The sequence below is a fragment of the Sarcophilus harrisii genome, chromosome 6, assembly GCF_902635505.1.
Source record: "Sarcophilus harrisii chromosome 6, mSarHar1.11, whole genome shotgun sequence".
Taxonomy (NCBI): domain Eukaryota; kingdom Metazoa; phylum Chordata; class Mammalia; order Dasyuromorphia; family Dasyuridae; genus Sarcophilus; species Sarcophilus harrisii.
Window position 1 is genome coordinate 230179298 of NC_045431.1, and position 27594 is coordinate 230206891.

At 39.2% G+C, this 27594-nt stretch overlaps 1 protein-coding gene across 1 annotated transcript in view; it reads right to left on the reverse strand.

Moving 5' to 3' along the window:
* Window positions 1–27594, reverse strand: part of LOC105751048 (transcription and mRNA export factor ENY2-like) — a 100640-nt gene that overhangs the window by 72536 nt on the left and 510 nt on the right. The gene's annotated exons all lie outside the window — the stretch shown is intronic.

Below are 27594 nucleotides of genomic sequence, written 5' to 3' on the forward strand. Positions count from 1 at the left end.
CAAAGGATCCCAGCTGAGGATCAGTTGGGATTTTGCTCTAAGGTCAGGCAGCAAAGGTGATGTCTCTCCCCACATCCCGCCAGCTGGGTCTGTGAGATGACGTTTTAGATTCCCTAGTGAGACATAGCAGATAAATAAAAAGTCATCCTTCCTTACATCCTGCCCCCTGAAATTCCCCTCTCTAGTTTGGATTGGCCAACAGATTGTTTTCTGTTTCCTGTCCTGGACGCCAGGGAAGTGCTGCTATACAGCTGTTGTACAGAGCTCCCCACCACACCTACCCCTCCCCAGGGTGAGGTCTATTTCAGAGAGAGGACCCAGGCATCATTGCAAGGTCTCCATCTTGGCCAGGCTTTGGAAGGAAAGGGCTTGGAGAAATACAAGATGTTTCCTGTTTCAATTCTTTCCTCTTTTATTTCTGCACTCCTTGTATTTATAAAGGGTGAAGAGCGTGTGTGTGTGTGTGTGTGTGTGTGTGTGTGTGTGTGTGTGTGTATTACTCCCCCATTAAACCATAATTCTGCCTAACTAGTCCCAAGAATAGAACAAAATCTCTGAACTTCATTGTACTGAGGAGGAAACTGAGACATCACTAAAGAATTTGATCCATCCAGAGTTCCTTTACCCTGCTAGAAGCTGTATGAAATAGCTGAAAACTTTACCTTGGCCAGGGCCACTAAGACTCAAGCTTTTTAGCTTTATTACCTATTACAACCTTTTACATATGTCTTTCCTGCCAGTCAAAGTGGCCTTCTTACTATTCTTCACACGTGGTTTTTCATTTCCCTTCTAAATACCTTTGTACTGACAACTCCCATGCTTGGAATATATTCCCTCCTCCCCTCTGCCTCTTAGAATCACTAAGATCCTCAAACATTACCTTCTGTATGCTTCCCCCACATGCTAGTGTCCTCCCCTCCAAAAATCACCTTATATCTATTTTGTTATCTATTATATATATATTCCCATATATGTGCAAGTTGTCTCTTCCAATAGAGGGTATGCTCCTGCAGGGTGGGAACTGTTTCCTTTCTGTCTGTTTCCAGCACCTGATACATTGTTGATTGATTGATTGCAAACTCTTTATCATGAGGTAAGAAGGCATTAAAGAAGTAGCAAATGGAAGGAAAAAGGAAAAAGAAGAAGGGGCACAGAGGGAGCAATGCTTCCAAGATGGTACCTGGAGATCCAGATGAGTAGGGCTCTTGAGTATGCAATAATAAAAGGAGCAATGAGTCACAAGTTTTGGGTTCAGGTTCTTATGCAATCTAAGTATTTCATCTCCATGGCTATCAATTTCCCGATATATAAAATGAAGGGATCAGACAGACACCTTTAGGATCCTTGGCCAGCTCTGACTCATGATATTTCTACTTTTCAAATATATGCAGCAGCAGAAACAGCTCAATAGCACCAAGGTAATGACAAAATCCAGGATGGGTGTTAGCAAATAAAGAATTATGAAAAAGACTCACAATAAAGGAATAATTAAAAATATGTAGCTGAAAAAAATGGGTTGGCCAGGTGATGAGGTAAAGGGATAATAACCAATAGACAGACCAATGGACTCCCCTTGTGAAATCAAGAAGAAAGGGGAAATTATGAGGAAGCTCCTCATCCCCACAGGCTGAGTGAGGTTTAGATCTGGAAAGCACCTCATAAATCATCTATTCCAATCCCCTCATTTTATTGGTAAGGAAATGGCAGCATAGATGGAAAAATGGCTTACTCCAAAATTGCATGTGGAAGATCTGAGCAAGGGTAGCCCAGAATGGGCACCTATGGGTCTGCATCAGTGGGAGAACATCCATATTTACGTGATGACAGATGCACTGGGATATTTGAGAATATCACTGTCATGAATGATAAAATACAAGTTATCATAAAAAGCAATATTGTAGTCACATCATTATCTTGTGTTATTGTGGATTTTCCCAGTCAAGGATGAAAAAGTATATACAACTCCTTTAAAGTAGGGATCCATGAATTTAGGAAGGGATTCAAAATGAAACCTGGTATCAGAAAGGGAGAACGGACTCCATTGATCTGATTGTTGTCACTGCACCAGGCAGATATTTGGATATAAATCACATCCCATTTAAGATCACTCCTGCCATGCTTTGCCAATACTTGATCCATTCAGGATAACAGAGATAATAAGCATCTGAGATGAGATCCGAACCACAGTTCTCTGACTCACTAAATGGTGTTCTTCCCACTGATTATAGAGATTTATCATTGGATGGGCAAGCTCCAGTTAGAGGTCTCTAGGTCATTCAGTGGATTGGGTGTTGAGTTTGAATCCCGTTTCACATGTGTATTAACTGGATAATTGTGGGCAAGTCATTTAACCTTTTTCTCTGCCTCAATTTCCTTACCTATAAAATGGGGATAGTAAAGTTACTAACTTCGTAGAATTGTTGTGAAGTTAAAATAATATCTATAAAGCTTTTTGCAAAACTTAAAAGCACTGTATAAATGTTAGCTATTACTATTATTGTTGTTATTATTCTTTTGTAGAGGGACTTCACACCCTAGTCTGTGAGTTCTTCCTGATTAACGAACCTAGGGCTTCCCTCTACATGCTTCCAACCCCAACCTCTTGGGCTCTCCCCTTCCTTCATTTTAGCCAAGTATCCCTTTTCTGACTTTTACAATCATCCCATTCAATGGTTGGTTAGTTGTTGTCCTTCACTCTTGAAGAAGGCCAAAATGACATCTCTATAGGAGAATCAGGTTAATATGTCCAATTGTGGCTGATCAGACCAATACAAGTTCAAAATGCTTTGCCACAGGTTGGACACAGATAGTCCCTGTGGAGCTGTGGGGTAGATTCTCTAACTTTGCACATCTTGAGTTTCATCTGAGCTAATTAATTCAAAGCACCTTCTCTGATGAGGGCACTCCATACTTGGAAGTCCCGTGCCAGTGTCTCCCCTGTCATGCAATCCATTCTAAAGTTCTTCAGAGAGACCTTGAGAATGTCCTTGTGTCATTTTTCTGACATGAGTACTTGCCCTGTGTGGATTCTTCATAAAATTAGTCCCTTTGGCAAGCGTACATTTGGCATTCAAATAATGTGGCCAGTCCAATGGAGTTGCCCTCTCTGCAGCAGAGTTTCAGTCTTTCACATTTAGTTCAAGAAAGGACCTCAGACTCTGGTATCTTATCCTGCCAGATGATCTTCAGAATGTTTCTAAGATAATTCAAATGGAAGTGACTCAATTTCCTGGGTCTAAATCTAGGTCTGAGTCTGGGTCTGCATTTAAGTCAGAGTCTGGGTCTGGATCTAAGTTTGGGTCTAGGTCTGACTCTTGGTCTGGGTTTGGGTCTGGGTCTGGATCTTGTTCTGGATCTGGATCTAGACAAAGGTCTGAGTCTAGATCTCGATCTAGACATGGGTCTGGATTTAGGTCTGGGTCGTAGTCTCAGTCTCCTTATTTGTAAACTGAGGGTTTGGTTTGTGTGAAGCTCAAGTGTCCAGCCTGGCTGCCTCCCCATCTCTGCTCTTCCTCCGGGAGCCCCCCCCCTCCGGCCAATGTCTTGGCCAGCCTCCAGGAAGCAGGAATTGACTGTGGAGGAGAATCCGGGCAGCCCCGTGGGGACACAGGCCAGACATCTGAAGGGTCTCTGGCGCTCGCTCCAGAGAGTCGGCACCCCCTTCTTCCTCCTCCTCCTCCTCCCCAGGCTGGCTCAGCGGGGACCCTCCCTCTCTTCTTTCCCGGCGCCTGTCAGTCAAATTGAGGCACTTGGAAGTTCGACCGTGGCCAAAAGGAAGCAGATTTCAAAACATACTGCTCCTGGCTCGGGCTTCCTTTGGCCGCCCTGCCCCTCCTTCCCGCCCCCTCCCCGTTCCCCTGCCCCCCGGATCGAGCAAAGTCGAGAAGCAGCAGAGAGGGAAGCGAGAGGACAAGGAGGCTTGGGGGAAGGGCTCACACCGTCATCTGTCATGTCACTCAGGGGGACTTTGTTCCAAAGCCCGACCTGAGCTCCCAGAGATGGAGGGGGGCTGATTCCAAGGGTGGGGGTGGGAGAGGGGACCGGAGTAGGAAGGGAGGCAGCTGCTGCAGTTTTCCTAAATGGGGGAGGAGTGCGGGAGAAACGAAGGGGGAGGGGAACTCAATGAAAACATAATGGGGGGGGGGGAGAGAGACAAAGACAGAGATAGAGACAGAGACAGAGAGAGACAGAAACAGAGACAAAGACAGAGAGAGATATGGAGAGAGACAGAGACAGAGAGACAGAGAAACAGAGATGGAGTGACAAAGACAGAGACAGAGAAAGAGACAAGGAGACATACAGAGACAGAGACATTGAGAGTGATAGAAACAGAGAGAAACGGAAACAAAAAGACAGAATCAGAGAGCCAGAGCCAGTGACAAGGGGGGGGCGGGGAGGGGGCGGGGAGAAGAGAGGAGGCAAGTGATGGAAAAAGGAGAAGAGAGAGTCTCTTAACTTTCCCCAAAGCTTTTTTTTTGGAGAACACACCTTTATAGAGAAAAAGAAGTGTGCGTGGGGGGGGGGGGAAGGAGCTGAGGGAGGTTGGGAAACTGATCCCTACTGCAGGTACAAGTAATCTATTTTGCCTTCTCAGAGACTTAGTTTCCTTTTTTGTAAAATGAGAATAATATTTACACTGCCCTTCTCACAGGGTTGTGATTAGGATATCACACTGTAACATTAAAAAGCCCTAGAAATGGGTATTAAGAAATGGGTATTACTGCTGGCTCAAGTAGCATGAGGAGGAGGAGGAGGAGGAGAAAGAAGAAGAAAAGGAAGAGGAAGAATAAGAGGAGAAAGAGAGAAAAGATGAAGAGTAAAGAAGAAGAGGAGGAGGAGAGGAGGAGGAAGGGGTGGTGGTGGTGTTGATGGAGGTAGAGGAGAAAAAGAACTGCTTGGCTCCTCTGACTGCCCCTTCCTTCTCTATTCTCCAATGATAATGAGCTAAGCAAATGGCCCCTCTCACTTCTTGAGAATGGATGGACTGCCTATTCCATGGCATTTATCTCCCACTTCTGGATTTTTTTGTACCTTAGTCTCACAGAATCCCTAGTTTTCCCTCAAAACTCAGCCCTGGGATCATATTCTATATCACTGCTTTCGTGTTTTCCGCCCTACCCCACTTCCACCTCAGTTACTGGTACTCATTGAGTTTTTGGCATGACTTTCCATATACCTAATATTTACCTGAGTGTGTGTTTGTGTGCATGTGTTGCATCCCTCCAACAGAATACAATGCTCCCAGAGGGAGTAATTGTTTCATACCCCTGTTATTTAACACAGTAGTTGTCTTCTCCTCCTCCTCCTCCTCCTTCTGCTGCTGCTGCTCCTACTGCTGCTTATTGTTCTTTTTCTACTACTACTTCTGCTTCTTCTTTCTCCTCCTCCTCTGCCCTCCTTCTTATAGCTGCTACTAGCACACAGTAGATGGTAGTAAATGTCTGTTGAATTATGACTATTATTACTATTTTCCACCCCCCCAGAAAACATGATGAAAGGAGGGGAAAGATGCAGGGGATGGGGGTGGGAAGAAGCTCTTTGGAGGGAGCAGCTGTCTCCTGGAGATTTTCCTCCTGTTAATTTTTACCTGATGCCTGGCAAGGCCCACACACTGTACCACATGGGATGCCCACATCTGGAGCAGCTGGATCCCACCCTGCACATATGGCTTGTCCACCAGACCTCCTGTATATTCTTGTCCCCAGCCTCTCCAATGGCTCTCTTTACTCCCCACCCCCAGATTTTTGCCCATAATCTGCATATTTAACAGTTTACCACTTTGCCAAGCCAACGTTGCAGACCTACTCTAGCAAGAGCCTTGGAAATATCTCACTAACTTGTGTCCAAAGCACTGAAGGCAGGCTTTATGTGGAGTAGGACTGGGAGGGCACACCAAGCAACAGAGGGAATCTGGGCTCTCAGATACTAAGGATACTGATATTGAGGCAGCTGGATGGTACAGGTATACAGCTGGCCTTGGAGTCATAAAAATCTTAGAATCCCACCTCAGGTGCTTACTAGTTGTGGGATTCTGGGCAAATTACTTAACTTAAGCAAGTCACTTAAATCTGTCTCAAGTTCCTCAACAGAAAAATAGAGATAATATAGCTTCTTCCAGGATTACTGTGGTCAAACATTATATTTTTAAAGCAATTAGCACAGTAATGGCACATCGTAGGTACTTAATAAATGCTTATTTTCTCCATCTATCTAATGAATTTTCAATTCAATTCAGTGGCTTCAGATTTAAGCTGGTAAGCCAAGGAAGCTGTCTATATAAGTCCTCACAGTGACAATAGTATCATCCATGTTTGCCCTGAAGATGATTGATGGTACACATCATTTTTAGGAGAATTAGAGTCTCATAATAATGCTGGGATGACCTCAAGATAAATTATTTAAGCTCCATTGGCCTTAATTTCCACATCTGTAAAATAAGATGGTTCAACCAAATGAGCTCTAATGTTTGCTACAGTTCTAACTTTATGATACAAATGTAAGTCAAATATGCCCATTTTCTTCATGAGTTTCACATTTATTTTCCTCATGATCATGTATGCTGCAGAATCCAATTCAATTGAATTGAATAAAATTTACTATGCACCTACTATGTGCCAGGAACTGTCCTAGGTACCAGAGAGAAAACAGTCTCTGTCCACAAAGAACTTACATTCTACTAGGGGTGAAGAAAGATAATATATACATTGATAAATACAAAAGTATATCCATAATCATGTCTTTTTTCCTCTCCAAGTTCCACTTAAGTTAGAAATGGGAATTCTATCAGTTTGGGAATTCCCTCCCAAATAAAGGTCACAAACACATTGAATTAGATAGAATGTTGAATATAGTAAAAAATATCTGGATTTGAATCTAACCTCAGATGTTTCTTAGCTGTGCAGGTAATTTATCCTCTCCTTGCCTCAGTTCCTTTTATATGAAACATAGGACTTGGCTTCTAAGGTCCCCTTCTAGCCCAGAATCTGTGATTCTATGGCCCTATGATTGCATCCTAAGTGCAAAGTCCTTTTGCTTAAAGTCAGTTCTTGAAGTTTGGTTCTCCCAACAACCAAAAATCCCCAGTCAGAGTCTGACCTTTGTAGCGGTGGAGAGGAACATGGCCTGTGTGACATTTTTGATAATTTCTTTCCAAAGGCCCAGGAGAGTGCTTAATGAATTTGGAGATCTCTTCTTGTGCTTGAAGGATACCAAGTAGATCTTTCAGTGCCTAAGATTCTACAATGAGAGATTCAACTCATCAGACTCATCTGAACAAACCTAGCTCTGGTAGATTATTGATTTATTCAACCCTTAGTGTAAATGAATTTCTTCCAGAGAAGGGACAATGAGGCAGCCTGGTGGAGCGGAGAGTTCAAAACAAGGCTCAGGAAAGCAAGCTATGATAGTGCCTGCAGAGCCGTACCTAAGGCAGGACAACTGGGACTTTGTTTCTAGGTGCCTGCATAAGGAGGTACATTCTCCAAATTCTGGTCGTCTGAAAGCCTGCTCCCTAATTTGATCTGTTTCTACTCTATCAGGGCCTCTAATTTTCCTCTACTACATGTGCCCACCTCCTCCTTACCCCCAAGTCAAATTTACTCAAATCAGAAGAACATTTAGAGGACTGCCTAATTAAGACAAATGCTTACTTCTTACCTACCAGAGAGATGGGAATCAAGGGTTTCTATTAACTAGATATCATACATAGCCCTATTCATATCAATGGTCCTTTTTGGCCAGTGTTTGGTTGGGGAATAAAATTGAGGATTGTTTGCATTCATTTGGTGATCTCCTCTGCTAGAGAGGGTCTCGGTTGGTGTTTGGTTTATGAATCTTGCCCCATCTGAGTTTACTGTTGGCCTGAGCATAAGAATTCCTGATTACTCAGATACCAGGGCTGGGAGCGGAGGCAGAGGAGGAAAGCTGTTCAAAAAGCAGGTAGAACAAACAGGTGCTACCCGAGGGTCCTCACTGACCTGGACAATATACTTGATGTGACAAAAATCAGCTGGATTTAGGGGGGGCGCTCCCAAGAGCTGAGGTCTTGGCTCAACTTCCTGGGCATACTAGGTGTTCCCCCCATTCCTCATATAATCTCTCACAGGCGGTGGGAATGGAAAGGAATTTTGTTCAAGTTGTTTTGACTGTAACCAAGGAATTAAGGAGATGGATGAAGCCAGAAACAAGTGTGACAGTCTTAAAAATTCACAGATGGTGAGCAGACCTGGGGGCCGGCCGCACTTGAGTACAGCTCTCTGCAGAGCCCATCCTGATGAGTTGCAGAGGGAAGGAGCTATCCCTTAATAACCTTTTACCAAAGGTGTGTATAAAAGTATATATATAGTGGGGAGACCAGTAGACGAAACTAAAAGCTCGAATTTTTCTTGGTCACGTGGAGAGTAAGGTTCAGAATTTTAAATCAGATCTCATAACTTAAAATGTGATGCTTTTTTGAAGGTGGGGGAGGTGGGTGTTGGGGGAAGATGGAACTTTTCATACTCTTTCCCTCAAACATAATTGTGATGATTAAGTAAACTACAGAACATTCCCAAAGATAATTTATAAAAGCAAGAAAAGACTTAAGGTAGCACCAAAAAAATTATAGTATCAAAAGGCAGATGGTTCAGTTGTATTATAAAAGTAAAAGTTAACATGGGATACACTGGTATCTCTCATACAGAAACTCAACAGAAGGAATCCCCTTCCAGGAGAAGGTCACTCCTGCCAGATCTATGAACAGGAAGGATAGAAACTGCTTATGAATAGATGCATTGGGTTAATTACTAGCTGCATTGATACACCCATGATGATCACAGAGACCGCTCTGTACTGAGGGATTGAAATAATAGACAGATGGGTGGTACAGTGGAGAGAATGCTAGCCCTGGAGTCAGGCTGACCTGAATTCAAATTCATCCTCAGACATTTCCTAGTTGTGTGGCCCTGGGGGAAAAAGTCTCTTAATTTCTGTCTGCCTCAGTCTCCACTATTGTAAAATGGAAATAGTAAAAGTATCTACCTCCCAGGATTATATCTACCTCCTAGGATTGTTGTATCAAATGAGATTATATTTATATGAAGTGCTTAGTACAGTACCTGGCACATAGTAGGTACTTAATAAATGTTTATTTTCTTCTTTTCTCTCCTAGCTCCCTAACCACAAAACTTTTGACCAGCACAATATAGAAATTTAACCAATTGGTTTCTCCATGTGCACGACTAGCCCTTCTTTACAATATTCCTAGATTAGTGTTAAGGAAATTGATATTGAGAGCATAGCTCCTATAAATTCAGTTAACATCTTTATACAAATAATTCCCAGCTTCAAGTGTGCCTGCTTCAAGTGTCCCCCCTTCAACCCAGCTGCTAATCAGCTTCCAAGGTGATTCTTCTAAAGTGTAGATTGACGATAATATCAATAAACTCTAATGTATTCCTCTTACCTTTAAGAACAAATACATTCTCTTTCATTTGGCATTTAAAGGTCTTCAAAACAAAACTCCTTTTCACTTTCCAAGTATTTTAAAATTTTGCTCCTTTCTGTACACTATACCATTGGCTACATGGTTATACTTGTCATTCCTTGTATGAAAATCTCCTTCCTGTCTTGATGCATATCCACTGAATATTTCCATGCTTATAATGCTTTTCCCCCTCATTTCCCCCATTACCTGGGTATGCTCAACATACTACAAAGAAGTCGGAATATTTCTATGATAGGGATGGTACAAATAGTAGTCCCAGATCTCTAAGCCTATTTTTACCTTAAAATGTTCAATAATGGATTGTTGATTAACTGAGAATTTAGAGAGATGTCTGAAGGCTTTCTCTATTTCCTCTCTCTCTCTCTCTTTATATATATATATATATATATATATATATATTTCCTTTTCCTCATCATATATGAAAACTTAACTTTCATTTTTTAAATTTTGAATTCTAAATTTTCTCTCTATCTCCTTCCCTTTCTCTCTTGGGAAGGCAAGAAATTGGATTCAGTGTTTTCTATATGCCTGATGTGTGTTTGTGTAATTCTTTACATATAGTTTTCCTTATTAAATGTGAGTTTTTGGCTGGACAGGAGACGGGGGGACTATGTCTCCCAAAGGGCCCTGTTGTAATGGGCCAAACTTCTTGGAGAAAGATGATTACATTTCTAGTCCCTGTTCAAAGTTGAAAATAGAGAACATAGAATAAAACAGTAGAAATGTGTAACTTTCAAAGCCTTCATGGAGGGGGTTAGGGGAATGCCCTAATGTCTCCTGCTGTAAAGCACCACTCTCCTCAATTTCCACAGAACTGGAATTTACTCCATTTGTCATCCCCAGTACTTTACATAGCACTCTCTTGCTTGGAATCTTGAGTCAAGTTGGGGGATGAATCAAAAGATCAAGGTTTATACACACTTGAATCAAATTTCATTTCCCTGGAGAGTCGGTCATAGAGCTACTGACCTCTCTGTGACGAAAAACATTAGGGGATCTATTGCCAATTACAGAGTCTTCCCTGGGTATGCTGAGCATGCAACAAAAGTCTTTCCGCTTGGGATGGCACAAAAATATTCCCAGATCCACAACACATTTTATGTAAAATGTTTAAAAAAATTGTTGTTAAAAATTTAAGAGGTCTGAGCCTTTCTTATTCTTGTGTGGTATTAAAATATATATATATATATATATATAAATTATATTTTATCCTTTCTTTTATATATACGACAATTTTTTTATTTATTAAATTTTCCATTTTTCTTTTTCCTACGTCACCTTCTCCCTTGGGAAGACAAAGTTTATTAATTATTCTCTATCGTGGGTGTGTGTTTTGTGTGTGTGTGTGTGTGTGTGTGTGTGTGTTTGTATGTTACTCTTTTATAGTTTTCCTTCTCCTTCTTAAATGGGAGTTTTTGGGTGGGCAGGAGATGGGGGACTTTGTTCCCGACTTTCTTGTAATGGGGAGACATCTTGGGGAAAATAAATTTTTAATTTAAAGTTGAAAACAGAAAATAGAATAAAACGTAGAAATGTTAATTTTCAAACATTTAAATTTTATTTTATTACTCAAATAATCTCCAGAAACAAAATCAATACAACACACAGGTTATTACCAAGACTTGGAAAATTTATTATATAAAAAAAGGACTAATTTAGAAAAGGCCCACCAAACGTATGGCATGTCTGTTCTTCATGGATGCAAGAAATCAAAATACTAGGCATTGATGCTCAGCCCCATTTTAAGGGCTGGCCTGCTGAGCAAGGAAAGTTCTTACACTTTGTAAAAGTTCCTCCTTGAAACTTCTGGTCAAGTTCAGCTTTGGGGTGGCTCTGGTTGTCAACATTCCCTTTTCCCTCTTTTCTTGAATTACCACAATGACTATTTGATTAACCCATTCAAAATTTAGCTCTTATCCTCTCGAAGTCGATCCTTTCACCGTTTCTATCGTTTCTGGTGAAAATTCTTTCATCTGTGCATCCCTTTCTGTTGTCATTTTGGTTTCCCAAACAATTCCGGGAGAATATCGGTTTGAAGTCCCCAAATCTCTATTTCCCTTTCACAGTGTGTTTCTCCCTGGGGGAGCTTTTTGAGGTCTTCAAGACTGGTTTTTGCTTTCTGGAAGGGCAGGAGGACATCCTCATTTTTTAAGTCTTTCCAGTCCAAACTTGTGCTCCACCTCCGGCGTCTGTTCTTCTCAGTGGGTGGGCCCCATTTTACCTCTGAAACAGGTCTTCCTTTTTGGAGGAAGTAGGAGGGTTGGCTCACAGTCTCTTTCCTTAAGTCTGTCAGTCTGAGAACTTGCACTCCAGCTTCCAGCCACCACAATGGGAGGGATGGAATTCTGTCGTCTGAGGGCTTGTGCTGCAGCCTCCAGCCACCACCAAATGAGAATGGATTGAATGTCTCTGGTGATTTGTCCCGTTTTATCTCTTTCAAAAGCACATCATGGAAGGTGTAAACTTTAGAACTTCTTAAGTACATGGAAACTAAAATTATCACCTTAATTCCATTAATTAACCACCTTGGTAAGATTCCATGATCCTGCTGAACTCCATCAACTTTGTGAGCAATTACCAATTCCACCTAGTTAACACCTTCTAAGAATCCTAGATTCAAATTCAGAATTCTGGCCCATGACACCTTCTTGCTTTGAATCTTTTCTTTTTTTTTTATAATAACTTTTTATTGACAGAATCCATGCCAGGGTAATTTTGTTACAACATTATCCCCTCACTTTTTCGATTTTTCCTTCCACCCTCCACCCCCTAGATGGCAAAGGTCCTACATATTTGAATATGTGCTAGTATATCCTAATAAATGTATGTGTGCAGATCAAACGTTTCTTTTTACGGGGGTTGGATTCAGAAGGTAGAAATAACCCGGAAGAAAAAACAAAAATGCAAAAGTTTACATTCATTTCCCAGTGTTTTTCTTTGGGTGAGCTGCTTCTTTCCATCATTGATCAAAGAAACTGAATTGGTCTCTTTTCAAAAAATCCACTTCCATCAGAACATCTTCCATTCAGTATCGTTGACGTATAAGATCTCTTGGTTCTCTTTTCATAGCACCAGTTCTTAATTCTCTCCAACTTCCTTATTCATCTGGTGGTCATTTCTTACAGAACAATAATATTCCTTTTTTCCCAATTTCCCAACCATTCTCCAATTGATGGGCATCCTTGTTTCACTTCTAGCCACTACAAAGGGCTGTCCAAACATTTTGGAAATATATCCCTTTCCCTTCTTTGATCTCCGGGGTATAAGCCCAGTACAAACACTGATGGATCAAAGGGTATACGTTTGATAACTTTTGGGCATAATTACAGTTGCTTTCCAGAATGGTTGGATTATTACAGCTCACCAACAATGTATCAGTGTCCGTTTTCCCCATCCCCTCCAACCTCATATTATTTTTCCTATCATCTTAGCCAATCTGACAGGTGTGTATGGTGTCTCAGGTTTCTTAATTTCATTTCTCTGATTAATAAATGTTTAAATACTCTTTCATATAGTGTTATTTCAATTTCATCATCTGAAAATTATCTTTTTATCCGACCATTTGTCAATTTGAGAATGGCGTTTCTTAAATTGATCAAATCTCTTTATTTTAAACAGGCCTTTATCAGAACCAACTATGAAGATTTTTCCCAGTTTTTTCTTGTAATCTTTTTACTTACTTTTGTTTTGCTTTTTTGATGTAATCAAAAATTTTTCTTTGGATCAATAATGGTCCCTAGTTCTCTTTAGTCACAAATTTCTTCCTCTTAATCAGAATCTTCCTTGTTCCTCCAATTTGTTTTATAATCTCGTTCTTTATTCTAAATCTGGACCCATTTGTCTTATCTTGGTATCGGTGTTAAGTGTGGGTCATCCTAATTTTTACTAATTTCCAGTTTCCAACGTTTTGTCAAATAATGAATTCTTATCCCAAAAAGTGGGGAGGGGTTTGTCAAACACTAAATTCTTAGTTGACTATTCTGTCTTGTAACCTAACCTTTCCACTGATCAACTAATCTATTTCTTAGCCAATAAAATGGTTTTGGTGACTGCTTTTTATAAGTTTTTAGATCAGGTACAGCTAGGCCAGCTTCATTTGATTTTTTTTTTCTTTTTTTTTATTTAAACCTTTTTTTACAGGATATATATGGGTAACTTTCAGCTTAACAATTTTGCCTTTTTTTTTCACCACTTCCCCCCCACCCCTCCCTGTGGGGATTTAATGATGGTAAAATTTAATTAACGATACACAAAAAATCATGACCAAAACATTATTTTGCTGTCAAAAAGTCAGGCCTTAATTTTGCAATTACTTGTGAAAAATCAAAAATGTGTTGCATAAATATAATTAGAATTTAATTAATGGTTTAGTCATCTCCCAGGTTATTTTTGGGATAATAGTTCATTCATTCTCCATTAGAAATGATTTGGTTGATCTCGGTTGGGGGGGCCTGATCCATCAGAACTGGTCATCATAAAATTTTTGTTAAGTATACGATCCCTGGTCCTCTCCTTTCACTCACATCAGTTCGTGTATCTTAGGCCTTTCTGAAATCATCCTTTGGTCATTTCCCGAACAGTAATATTTAATTTTTATAACAATTTTCAGACTCCAACTGATGGACTCTTCGTTTCATTTCCAACAAAAGGGCTCCACAAACATTCTGCCCTTCGGTCCCTTTCCCTTCTTTATAATCTCTTTGGGAATAATCTAGTAACCTGGGATCAAAGGGATATGATTTGATAACTTTTGGATAGTTCAAACTTTCCAAAATGGTTGGTTGCCCCACCAACAATGCATCAATGTCCCAGTTTTCCCCTCCCCTCAACAATCATATTTTTTCCTTTCATCTTAGAATCTGACTTTTTTTATCTTAGAGTTTCTTTTTGTTCTCTGATTAATAATGACTTGGAGCATCTTTTCATATGATAAAAATAGTTTCAATTTCTTCATCTTTTCTGTTCACCTACCTTTTTCAATTAGTACGATTTTTATAAATTAGGTTAATTCTCTATATTTTGGAAATTTAAAAACCTTCAAAATTTTTCCCAGAACCCAATCCCATTTTTGTTTGTACAAAACTTTTCAGTTTTTTAATCAAAATTTTCTTTTTGTGATCAGTAATGATCTCATTTCTTTTGGTCAAAGATTCCCCTTCCACAGGTCTGAAGGGTAAACTTCCTTTGTTCCTCTTTTATTAAAAATTTCATTCTTTATGCCCTGGTTGTTTTTATCTTGGTGCGCTTAATTGGATCAATCCCGTTTCTGCCATATTGTTTCAATTTTCCCAGCAATTTTATCAAAATTTCTTTCCCAAAGCTGGGAACTTTGGGTTTTAATAAAACAAGTTTTTTTTGTTTTTTTCCTTGAACTTCTTTCCTATCAAAATTATTCCTTAGCCAATAAAATGTTTGGTAACTTTATTATAATTTTGATCTGGTACAAGCCACCTTTTATTTTTTCTTAATTCCTTAAATTCTTTTTGGTTTTCCTTATGAACTTTGTTTTATTTTTTCTAGGTCATTAAAATAGTTTTTAGAAACCTGATTGGTATACGCTAAATAAATAATTAGTTTATAATATTTCATTTTATTTATTTTCTGCCCATCAAAAGCATTTAATATTTTTAATTGTTAAATAGACTTAATTTGTGGAAAAGTGGTCTGTAATTTTTCTCACAAATTTCGTTTCCCTTGGCGATGTTCCAAATATTTTATATTATCATTAGTTACTTTAAATGGAATTTCTCTTTTAACTCTGTTTGGTTTTAGTGATATATAAAATCTTTGTGACTTTGGGGTTTATTTATAAACAACTTTCTAAAATTGGGATTAAATAACTTTTGGCAGAATCTCTGGGGTTCTCTAAGTTACCATCATGTCATCGAAAGAGTGATAATTTGCTTCCTCATTGCTATTCTTTTTTCCTTTCTTTTCCCAGCTCTTTTGCTATGTGCGTCTTAATCAATTTAAATAGTAACGGTGATGGTGGGCAACCTTTTTCCTCCAGATCTTTTGGGAATGGTTGCGTTTGTTTTAAAATATGATGTTACTGATTTTTAAATGATGCCTGATTATTTTAAGGAAAAATTTTTCCTATATTCTCAAGTGTTTTTTAATAGGAATGGATGTTGGATTTTATCAAATGCTTTTTCTGCATCTATTGAGATGATCATTTTTATTGTTTTGGTTATTAACATGGCCAATTTATTGATATTTTCCTAATTTGAACCACCCTGCATTCCTGGTATAAATCCTACTTGATCATAGTGTATTATCTTAGATGTTTTCTGTAGTCTTTTTGCTAATTCTTTTTTAAGATTTTGCATCAATTTCTTAGGGAGATTGGTCTATAATTTTTTCTTTCTCTCTTTTCACCTACCTGGTTTTAGGTATCATACCTTCTGTTCTAGAAGGAATTTAGTAGCACTCCTTCTTCCCTATTTTATCAAATAATTTATATAAGCATTGGGGAATTGTTCTTTAAATGTTTGGTAAAAATTCATTAATCCAGGTCCTGGGTTTTTTTCTTGGGGTTGTTTTTGCCTGTTCTTTTCTTTTCGAAATGGGACTATTCAAACAATTTACTCCTCCTCTGTTAGTCCCGGAATCTATTTTGGAGGTATCATCCATTTCACTTGGTTATCAAATTTATTGGCATAAAGTTAGCAAAATAATTATTTTTCTCAATTTCCTCTTCATTGGTGGAAAGTTCCCCTTTTCATTTTTAAGACTATAATTTCATTTCCTCCCTCCTTTTCTAATCAGATTTACCAAAAACATCTACTTTATTGGCTTTTCATAGACCAACTCTTGTTTTTATTAATTAGTTCAATGGTTTTTTTTACTTTCAATTTTTAATTTCTCCTTTTAATTTTAGAATTTCAATTTAGTATTTAATTGGGGTTTTTAATTTGGTCTTTTTTATTTTTTAGTTGCAAGAATTAAATCTTTTCTTTCTCTGTTTTTTTCAAGTAAGCCTCTGGATAAAAATTCCCTCTTATTCCCCTTTGGTCATCCCACAAATTTTGGTATGATGTCTCATCATTGTCATTATCTTATGTTATTAATTGTATCAAATTTGCTTCCCTCATTCTTTAAGATGAGATTTTTGTTTCCAATTACTTTTTGGTCTATTTCCCCCTAACTTTTTGTTGAATGTGTTTTATTGCATCTGATCTGAAAAGCATTTACTATTTCGTTTCTTGCCTTTAATTTTTAGGGTCTTTATGTCCCTAATATATGGTCAATTTTTTGAATAGGTTCCATGAACTTGAAGAAAGTATATTCCTTCTATCTCCATTCAATTTTTCTCCAAAGATCCAACATACCTAATTTTTCTAATATTTTTCTTCTTTAATTTCTTTCTTATTTGTTTTGTGGTTTGTTTGTTAATTCAGGTGAAGGTTTGGGGATCTCCTACTATTAAGTTTTTTTTTTCTTCTTCACTCTCTTAACTAAAGGCTGTGTTTCTAATAAAATTTAATAATAATTGACGTGGGCACCTTCTTCCTCCCGATTTACTGGGAAATGTGGTCTTATTTTTAAATCGAAAAGGGTGGGAATTCAGGTTGGGAAAATCGTCAGTCTTTATTCTCAGTGAAGGAAATCGGGGTGGAAGGAATCGCGATGGAATTTCGCTGAGTCAAAAATAGCTCGACCAGCAGCCACACAACCAGCTCTCGGGTCTCAACAGGCCCAATCTCTCCCGCTTCTCTTCCTGTCTCCCTCTTGCCTCCACCCCACCAAAATCCATTTCCTATACAACACATCAGGACCACGGAGGTGGGCGGGACATTCTTTATCAATCTGTATATTAAGATGGTCAATTACTATTTGCCTCCGTACTTGGGACCTCATGCTAACTCAAACCTCAGCCCATTTCATCTTCCCTTTCTTTTTTTTAGAAAACCCAAATCCCTGACTCCTCGGGGTCAGGCCCCAAGGGAGGGTGATCACAGCCTTCAACTTCTCGAAATGGTGGCCTAAAAGGAGATGATCCCCTCCCAACATCCGGAAGGAGAGAAGCACCAAAAAATGGGGGGTTGCTGCGGTTTCTGGGCTGAAGGGTCGTCAAACCCATCAGCATGGGAGGTATTACACAAGCAATACAACCCAGGCTTTGGGGATGACCCTCCCTCATCAGTGCAGGCCCATGGGTGTAACCAAAATGAATTTTCACGCCGTAATTGGAATACAAACAATATAAATCAACATGGTGTTGGAAAGGATCACCAGAAGTCCTGAAGAGGGTATGTAAACAACGTCCACATCCTTCTTCCAACCAAAGAGATAGTCCAAAACCAATCTTTGTCCATTGCTTCAATGTCAGAATCAATATCCCCTGTTTTGAATCCTAAAAATCATTTTATGTGTTAGGGAATCCAATGATTCCAGCGATTTTTGAAGTTGTAACATCTTATCATTTCTCAAAATCAATGATTCCAGAGTTTCGAAATCCTCCAGAATCCAATGATTCCGAGGGTTTGAAATCCTGTGTCCAGGTAATGATTCCTGGGGTTTTGAATCCAACGATCTTTGATGTCCAAAAAAGCCAAAGCCACCTCTTTCAATGGTGACACAATCACAACAGAACCACCCATATTTCTTGGGTCTTCTCCTTTGTTTCAAAGGGTCTGCTCTGTTTCTCTCGATTGGCAAAGGCGTTGGCTCTTGACACCTCGATTCCTTCTCCACCTGTAAATACCCAAAACCTTCTCCCCAAACGTTAGCCTATCTGGTTCTTTCCATTCACCACTTTCTGGGTCTCTCCACATCCCTGGCGTTTCTAAAGATAGGGGCTGCTCCCTTTTGGACACTGACCTTCTGGTGGGTTATAAAACCCCCTTTCGAACCAGTGCATCTTTTAAAAATCAAAAAGTTAATGTTTATAAAGGCTGATTTAGAAGTTCTCTAAGGGTTCCTGTGGCTACCCTTTCTTTTGTTTTTGGGTGTGTCCCAATCTCTGTTTCTCCTCTCCACTACCTGTCCTTGAGGATTAAAGGATGCCCATGGTTGAAAATCTTAAAAGTGTCAAAATGTTTTTGGTATAAGCGGACCATTGTCTGTTTTAGCTGGCACACCCTAAGGAAAACGTGGAAATTCAGTGACCCTCGGGCCGTCTCTTTTGCCGGCTTGCAAAAGTGAATCCTGGTGTCTACCACAACATGGTGAAGACAGACGAATAAAAGATTTTAAGGTACATCCATTTGCCCAGATTTTTTTCTAAACCCGAGGTTCTTCCCTGGAGGCAGTATGGGGCATGGAAAAAGGCAACCCGTACAGGCTTTTATGTCCTGCTTCCTCTTTGTTTTAAATTGAAACGTAAGCTCGGCAGCCTGATGATATTTAAATGGATGCCTGGCTTCTTGGAACAAAGGGGTGACCAACAGGTTAAGAGGTATCTGCCTTTGGTGCCATCAAATATGGGACCGGAGTCCACTTGGTGGACATGTAATATTAAATCTTTGGATGCTTTCTCCTTGTTTGAAGTTTCCAAAAGGCTGAATATATTAGAGGCTAAAATTTTATTTTGGGCTGTGGAATTCTTTTACCACCACCACTGAATAGGCCGAATCAGATATTATATTTATTTCTCCTGGATAATAAGTAAGGGCTAGAATGTCTACAATTCATTCTCTGAGTGGACTGAAAAGGAGTTCTGACTACTCTCTTTATGTTAGATCATGAGGTACAACCAAATATTTGTTTGGATCATCCGTGAAGATAGTTGGTTTGAAGGAACTTTAAAACCTTCAAGAGTCCATTGCCAATTTATGTAATAGTCTATTATCTTTTGGAACCCATGTAAAAATTTGGACCATGGCTAATAAAATTTACCCTCTGGATAGTCTCCCAAAACACATTTTGTGTATTGGTATAAAAATTATATCTTTCGGGCTTGTCCCGATAATTTACCTTCACTTAGTCCTTTAATAAAATTCACCACAAGCACTGGGTAGGAGTAAACTTTGTTCTGGTTGTGCCGGAGGTTCCCCACTCTATCCACTGGCCTTGATGAAGGACTGCTGTGGGTGCCTCTTTGTGGCAAAACCCCGATATCCAAGGGGTTTTTGGGTGACTCTTTCAAACATTGGATAAAAGTTCAACTTCTCTCAAACCTCTTGAGCTTCTTTTGTAAGCTTGGGGAATTTAAAGCTCCCTTAAAAATATAACGGTTGAACGATGGTAGTAACCTAACACGGTGCATCCATTGGATATCTCCTTCAATTTCTGTATTCAAATTTTTGCTTTTCTGTTCTTAAGGAGGTTTTTGAACTTAAGCATTGGGTTCTTTATCCTAAATATTGAAAAAACATGTCTTTAATTTTTTCTGGTGCTATTAATTTGTAATTCCTTATGTTTCTTGGTCTTTTTGGGTGCCCTCTTTTTCCTCAGGTGCCATTCAAACGTCTCCAGTAATTAATGTAACTTTTGGGAAGATTTTCTTACTGGATCAAAGGAGCCAACATTTGACACGTGGGCTGTTTTCATTCCTTTAAAAAACTTCCATTCATATCTTTTTAAGGTCAGCTAAGTTAACCTGGGCACTGAAAAAAATCTTTTCTATCCTCCTTTCAAGGGATAGAATAAAACAATTAATATCATGACCCGGGCCATTCTCTGGCAACTGGTAGGAGATGGAAGTCCAGGCAGAGTTATAGTTTCCATCTGTTCATTCCTTTTCTTAAATCCGTTCTCCTCCATTTTAGATTTCTTTTCCAAAAACACAAAATTCCAAGGACTTAGAGAAGGTTTAATGTCCGGTCAAGCTCTCCTGTCTATATTAAAAGGCCTAATTTTATCTTTACTTAAAGGGCCACTGCTCTATCCACACTGGTGTATCAGTTTTCCATTGGAAGGAACATGAAAATGTTGGCAGCCTTCAACAGCAACCCTCTTAAAAACGGAAGTACTCATTTTTAACCCTAATTGTGAACGTCTCTTCCCCACAGATTGATGGGGATTTTTCAACTTAAAAAAGGTAAAACTCCTGTTTTGCCTTCAAAGTCCATCTCTGGGGGCAGCACTAACTAGCTGCTTTGTCCTCCCACCAGCATGTGGTGTCTGCTTTAATCTTTGGCCAGTGACTGGGCCAGCTGGCCCTCTAATGACCTCCGATCTGCACAGTGTCTACCGTCCTTAATGGAAAGCCATTTTATATAATTGTGACATAGGTCGGTCAGTTTTGAAACTGCTGTCCAGTAAATTGCTGTTTTTGATCTGGAATCGAATCCTTTGACTTCACCAGGCTCTTATTAGGTTCTGTTTGGGGTAAAACCTGATGCTACTATTTCTCCTGGGTGATAAGTCACATTGTCTCCTTATGGTGCTGGTATTATCTAACATTCCCCAGTTTCCCCATCTATGTGGATGGACACTTTTTACGTACTCTCAGGAGGTAAAATGGTCCAAACCTACTTGCCGGGCAAGGGATTAGGCTGGAAGGAACAGATTTCCCCTCTGGGTTCTCAGTTTCTCAATGCAACTCTATTTCCCCTAATTGTAATCCCTTTCTTCCATCAGGTTGCTTCCTGGGTGATTGGTTTGTGTAATCCTTTCTGCCATCATTGGCTTCCTGGCTGATTGGTCATATTGGGTATTGGCCGTCTGGCCTCTCTGGGTACCATTGGTCCATCATCCCCATGTTTTCCGGGGCCCTAGGGCGGGCCCCCTTTTCCCTGCCTGTCACATTCAGAATGGCCCTTTGCATTTGGATATGGGGTCTGGGTCTTGTTTCCCACCCTGTTTCCTCCTCTGCCTCTTTACCAACTTGACTTTAATGCCCTACTTTACCCTTAAATCATTGTGTTCTCTAAGTCCCTTGCCGGAAGGGACCCTGTCTACCATGTTGGGATCTTGGGGAAATTGCATCATATCGTATAAAGACATTTGTACCCCTTGGCACAGCGTCTTATGAACTCCTCTAAAGGAGCATCCTTTGCAGTCCCTGTAAATTTCTGCACCTCTTAGCATTTCCCCAAAGTTGCCTTATTACTCTGTTGATGGTTTTCCCCATTAGTTCTTGGATGGTCTCAAATCCCCAAAATTCACAAAGTCATTGGCCCTTGCATTATTTTTAATGCCTCACCTTTGTCATTTTTTTTGAATCAAAGCCCACGCTTTGTACTTCCAAAATTTGCTCATATCTACTACTGAATAATTAATCGTCTGACGTCTTATGGACCTATACCCTTTAAGGGGTCATGGTGATCCCAAGCATGAACAAATTTATATTTTGTTGGGCTTTTCCTACAGCTCACTATATTCAAGAAAACATGTAATTTTGTCGGTTCTAGGCATACCCTTCTATAATTTCCAGTCATCAATCAAGATTTCAAAAGCCAAATTCTTTAACACCATAAGCTGATGTAGCCCCCATAAAGGAAGCCTTTTAAGATCTTTAATGTTTCTATGTTAAAAGGGCGTATCTTTGACTTTTTCCCCTTAGACTGGGGAAATGGACAGATAAGTGGCTGGCTCCCGGATTCCCGCCCTTTTCTTTGGCCTTCATTGCCTCGCAACCTACTCAAAATTGGATCGGGGATGCTGGGGGGGCTGGTGCTTCACTGCCCCCCCCCCTCCTACTCTGGAGGTGGGATTGGTGGAGGAGGTCTCACCTCCCTGGGGTGGGGATGAAGCTGCCTCCTGGGGAAGGTCACCCTTGCTCCTTAATCTCTCCCTGTGGGAATGGTCATTAATCTCTTCTAGTCTTCCTCCTTAATATCATGGCTAATTTGAGAAGGGTGAAGGGCCACAGGTTTTCTTTCTTCTAGGGATAGGGTTTCTTAGTGTACGAAATATTTTATAAATAAAATCCTCATAAAATTGAATGAGGACCACATTCTCAAATGCATGGACATTCTTGTAACCTGGGACCAGTTATCTCAAGAGATCTTTCCTCTCGAACCAAGGGAGATGCGTTTAAATACCAAATCTCGCTATCTGTTTAAGTTATAAGTAACCCATGTATTTCTATCATTAAGCATCTTTCTATAGCACCACTCTTGGGTGGGGTTGGGGGGAAGGATGGAAGTCTTTAGCAGCATTTTCCATTTTTAAAAAAAATATTACTGGTTTTGTTTTAAAAAATAAATTCCTTATTTTCTAAAATACTCACCCAAGTTCCTGGTCCCGAAACCTTCAGTCCTTGGTTCCCATTGGGACCAAATGTGAAGAAATTTATTTTTTAAATCGCAGGGTCAGGAATTCAGGTTGGGAAAATCGTCATCTTTATTCTCGGGAAGGATCGGAGGTGGAAGAAAATCGGTGATGGCAATGTATGCAGCTGAGTCAAGAAGCTATAAAGCCCCAACCACAGCTCAAGTCTCGAAAAATCTCCAGCTTCCTTCTTGTTCCCTCTCCCTCCACCCACCAAAATCATCATTTCCTATCAAACCATAGGACTTGCCAGAGATGGGCAGGGACCATTCTTTATAATCTTATTTAATAAGTATATTAATTACTATTTACCTCCATACTTGGGACCTCAATTCATCAACTCAAACCTCACCCATTCGGGAAGATTTATTTTCCCATTCATATATGTTACGTGGTTTTAAATATATGCTCTACTATTTTAAGAAAAAAGTCCATTTATTCCATATTCTCAAGTGTTTTTATTAGGAATGGATTTTAGTTTTCAAATCCTTTTCATCTATTGAGATGTCAAATGGTTTTGTTAGTTTGTTATTGATATAGTCAATTACTTGTTTTCTATTGAACCCTCATTCCTGGTTTTCCTCTTGATCCAATGTATTATCCTGTGGATTTTCTGTAATCTTTTTGCTAATATTTTATTTAAGATTTTAGCCATATTCTTAAATTGGTCTTAATTTTCTTTTCTGTTTCCCTACCTGGTTAGGTATCAGTACCATTTTTGTTAAAAGGTTTGGTGGACTCCTTCGTCCTATTTTCAAAAGTTTATATAGCATTGGTTCATTGTTCTTTAAATTTTGGTAAATTCCATGTAAATCCATCTGGTCCTGGTTTTTTTTTGGGGAGTTGGTTATTAGCTTTCTATTTCTTTTTCTAAGATGGGACTGTTTGGGATATTTACTTCTTCCTCTGTTAATCTGGGTGGCTATATTTTTAAGGATTTTCCATTTCATTTAATTTAAATTTTTGGCATAAAGTTGGGTAAAGTAATTCTAATTTTTCTTTTTTTTATTATGGTGAGTTCTCCTTTTTTCATTTTTAAGACTAAAATTTGTTTTCCCTTTCCAAATCAAATTTACTCCGGGGTTTGTCTATTTTTTGGTTTTTTTCATAGAACCAACTCTTGTTTTTAATTAATTAATCTTTTTCCAATTTTATTGATTCTCCTTTTATTTTAAATTTCAAGTTTAGTTTGACTGGGGGTTTTAATTTGTTCCTTTTCTAGCATTTTTAGTTTAAACCCAATTCGTTGACCTTCTCTTTCTCACTTTTTAAACCTCAGAATTTTCCCCTTAACCCCTTTGGGCCATCCACACATTTGATTGATTCTATTATTTAATTTTTTCTTGGGTGAAGTTTTAATTATTTTAGGTTTAATACTTTAGTATGAGAATTTATTTAATTATTTTTTTGGCTTTTTTGTTGGTGTAATTTTTTGCATCGTGGTCAAAAGGATGCTTACTATTTCTGCCTTACTGCATTTGAGTTTCAGGTTTTTTCCTAATATATTTGTTTTTATGGTTCCATGAACTGTAAAGAAATGTCCCTTTTTCTCTATTTCTTTTCTCGGGTCTTCTATCAACTTTCTGTATTCTATTTACCTCTTTGACTTTTTCTTTTTTGTGATTTGATTTTCTTTTAAATTGAGGTTGGATCTCCCACTATTAGTTTTATCTAACTTTTACTCTCTTAATTTCTCTTTTAAAATTAGATCTAACCATTGGGAATATATATTTAATATTGATTTCTTCATTATTTATGCTACCCCTTTAGCAGATATGGTCCCTTTTTCTTTTTAATTAGATAATTTTTGTTTTTTGCTTGATCTAGATCAGGATGGCTACCCTGCTTTTGCACCAAGCATGGTAGTTTTGCTCCATCCTTTTACCTTTTTCTGCATGTTCTCCTGCTTGGTGTGTTTCCTTAAACAACATATTGTGGTTTGTTTTTAATCCATTCTGCGAATCCTTCCTCTTTATGGGGGTTACCCTTTCAATTTGGGTTAAAATTACCCATTCTGTTATTGTTTTTAACCCTATTTTCTTTTCTCCTTTCTTTCCCCCCCAAATTCCCATATTAAACTTTGGCCCCGCTTCTCACGCCCTCCTTTTTGTATCCCTCCTCCCCACCTTGGGTTCCTCCCCTATCTTACTCCTTTCCTCTCAGTTTCTGTATTCCCTTCTGCTTAGCTTTTCCTTCCTTTTCACTTTTCCCTTTCCTTTTCAATGAGATGGGAGGAATTTCCCATATATTAATATGTCTAAAATTTTTCTCTTAAATCAATTCTTATGGCAGTAAAATACCCTATATTCATCCCCTCCATTCTTTCTCCAGATTTGGTTTCCTTTGCCTCTTTGTGAGATATGTACCCCCTTTACCTTTTCTGATAAATGTCCTTTCCACCTCAATTTCTAGAACAAAATATTTGTTTTTTTTATCATCTTTGGAAAATAGTTCCCAAGATTTCTTTTACCTTTTTAGGTTTTTTTGGTTCTTTTGGAGATCAACTTCTTGTTAAGTTCTGGTTTTCCCAAAAAATGGTGAAATTCACTTAATTTGTCTCTTCTTCCTGGAAAAGAGTATTTGGCTGGGTAAGTTATTTTTGGTTATCCGGTTCCTTGCCTTTGAATATCATTTCGGCCCTTTGATATTTTAATTGGATGCTGCTGATCTTGGGTGGTCCTTTGTGGCTCTTTTTTTTAATTAGGTTTTGGTTGGGTATTTTTTCCTTTGTTTGGGGTTCTGGCAGGCCACTATATTTCTTTGTTTTGATTTTGGATCCTTTCATGGGCAGTGTCTTTCAATGTTATTTTACCCTCTGTTTCTATGACCTGGGCGTTCTCTTTGATAATTTCCGGAAGTGTCCGGCTCTTTTTTTCATCATTTTCTGGGGTCAATGTTCTCAGATTTCTCTCCTAGACCTGTTTTCCAGGTCTGTTGTTTTTCCCCAGAAGGAATTTCCATTTTTCCATTTTTTTTTTTTTGGTCTTGCTTGACTATTTTCTTGTCTCCTCAGTCATTCAATTCCATTTGTTCTTTCTTTTTTCGTGATGTTTTCTTCCTTACTTTTTATATCTTTTCTAATTGTCCAATTTGTTCTTGGAATCTTTTCCATTCGCCCATTTATTCTTTGGAGCTTTTTCTGTTTCAGTTCCTCTCCTATTTTCAAGGATTTGATTTCATCCCCTTTTTTTAATGGTGGGGTGACTTCTCAGACTCTCTTGAACCTCCTTCTCCTTTTCCCATTTTCTTGTAGCTCTCTTGGATTTTTTTTTTTAAGGATTCATCTGTGCTGGGAAAGTGGTCTCCCCCCTTTGGGATTCACCTGAAATAATGGTTTTGGTTTGGGTTTGTTTTTCCTTGTCTTATAAAGGCTTCAATCGTTAAAGTCCTTTTTAACTTTTTACTCATTTTGTCAGAAAGAATCAGAACAAACAAAAGAAAAAAAAGGAAAAAACCCCAAATGAATCTGCTTTTGGGGGAGGGGAGTGGCGTTGCGGGCTTCCTCTACAGACTGGGGGGGCAGCGGGCCAGCAGGACTTGCTCCCCCTCTGGACTCTGAGCGTCTGAGAATCTGTGGGGAGGCGTGGCCGTCCCAGGAACTCCACTTTTGGGTTGTTTCTTCACCCCGGTGTTTTAGGTTCTCTGCTGGGATGACTGCTCCAGGTCGTATCCAATCCTGTGGGACTCCCCCGGCATGGATAACCCCCCCTCGGGTCTGCTCGGCTGTGAGCTGCCTGCCAAACTCCTGCTGCCACTGCCCTCAGCCTGTGCCCGATCTAAAACCATCCCTCCCTCGAGCAAAAACAGATCTTTCCTGGCGAATCTCAGGGAAGTCTTCTCTTTTTGTTGTGGGTTTTTTCTTTTTAAGCATTGATAGAGCGTTGGATAATTCTGAGAGAAAATGTGGAGCTTACGGCTTGTTTTCGCCATCTTGTCAGGAAGTCCTTGCTTTGAATCTTGAATCAAGTTGGGGCATGAATCAAAAGATCAAAGTGGCTACACCCTTGAATCAAATCTCATTTCCCTCCAGAGTCAGTCATACACCTATTGACCACTTGCAGAAGAACATCAGGGGATCTCCAAAGCCTTCTTGGATAGAGATTTTTCCATATACGTTGTGTGTGCATGTGGATTTATTCACGTATAGCCTTCCTTATTAAATGGGAGTTTTGGGGGGATAGAAAAGGTTTTTCACCTGGCTTGGTATCCCCAGTGTTTTACATAGCACTCTCTTGCTTGGAATCTTGAGTCAAGTTGGGGCTGAATCAAAAGATCAAGAGTTGTACACCCTTGAATCAAATCTCATTTCCCTGGAGAGTCATTCACAGAGCTAGTGACCTCTCTGTGATGAAAAACATTAGGGGATCTATTGCCAATTACAGAGTCTTCCCTTGGTATGCTGAGCATGCAACAAAGAAGTCAGAATATTGCTATACTTGGGATGGCACAAAGACTATTCCCAGATCCGCAAGCCATTTTTATGTGAAAATATTTAAAAACCAATTGTTGATTAACATAAAATTTAGCCAGATGTCTGAAGTTTTCTCCATTCTATGTGTGCATGTATATATATAAATATATATATATATATATATGTTTATCCCTTTCTTTATCATATGCGAACAATTTACTTTCCTTTATTAAATTTTGAATTCTACATTTTCTGTCTGCCTACTTCGCCTTCTCCCTTGGGAAGACAAGAAATTGGATTCAATGTTTTCTCTATAAGTAGGGTGTGTGTGTGTGTGTGTGTGTGTGTGTGTGTGTTTGTGTATGTGTACTCATTTACATATAGCTTTCCTTCTCCTTCTTAAATGGGAGTTTTTGGGTGGACAGGAGATAGGGGGACTTTGTATCCCACAGAGCTTTCTTGTAATGGGGCAGACATCTTGTCGAAAGGTAACATTTATGGTCAAGGTTAAAAGTTGAAAACAGAGAACATAGAATAA